General features: G+C 44.9%; 1 non-coding gene across 1 annotated transcript; it reads left to right on the forward strand.

Annotated features, from left to right (window-relative positions):
* Positions 1–470: 470 nt before the first annotated feature.
* Positions 471–542, forward strand: TRNAC-GCA (transfer RNA cysteine (anticodon GCA)). The gene has a single exon. It is a non-coding gene; the product is annotated as a tRNA-Cys (tRNA).
* Positions 543–867: the final 325 nt, after the last annotated feature.

Genomic DNA, 867 nt, shown 5'->3' on the forward strand with positions numbered 1-867 from the left:
AAGTAAGACCCAGCACAGCCAAATAAATAAGTTAATTTTAAGAAAAGAGCAGGGGGTTCACAAAGGTAGGAATGGACATTTGTAAGTGTCTATAGACAAAGATATTGAAGGGCAAGATCACAGAGGAATAGGTGTTTTTGGTGATTGGAAACAAAACTCCTTGCCAGGGTTACCACTAGGTGTCACTAGTAGGAAAGGGAAGGCTGAAAGAACAAATGGAGGAAGGCACAGACATAAAAATTAGTTCCAAGGAGAGTAGAAACTACCCCCAAATGTCCTCAGGTAGAATTTTGTGGAAGTGTTGCCTACACTGACTGGAACTGTTCTACTGCAACAAAAGAAGGGGGGTGGGAGGAAGAGGAGAGGGAGGAAGAGAAGGAGAAAGGAAGGAAAGGAGGGAGTGAGGAAAGGAAAAGGAAAATGACAGTAGGAATCATGAATTTTATTCTGCATGTAATGACTCTGGGGCTTCCCTGGTGGCTCAGATGGTAAAGTATCTGCCTGCAGTGCAGGAGACCCAGGTTCGATCCCTGGGTTGGGAAGATCCCCTGGAGAAGGGAATGGCAACCCACTCCAGGATTCTTGCCTGGAGAATTCCATGGACAGAGACGCCTGGTGCGTTACAGTCCATGGAGCCACAAAGAGACACAACTCAGAGACTAACACATTTTCCTAATGACTTTCAAATGGGCTTTCCGGGTTCCCGCTGTTAGCTCACGCCCTGTGCCAGGTAGGCTAGGCACGTACCTTTGTGAGTGTCTCAGAAGCTGAGAGAGGTAGTTTATTTTGCCACCCACTACAGTTTTCTAAGCATTTAATATTTTCATGTGACCAACGATATTAATACTTTAAATAAAGGTATAAGAA

The sequence above is a fragment of the Odocoileus virginianus genome, chromosome 3, assembly GCF_023699985.2.
Source record: "Odocoileus virginianus isolate 20LAN1187 ecotype Illinois chromosome 3, Ovbor_1.2, whole genome shotgun sequence".
NCBI classification, from domain to species: domain Eukaryota; kingdom Metazoa; phylum Chordata; class Mammalia; order Artiodactyla; family Cervidae; genus Odocoileus; species Odocoileus virginianus.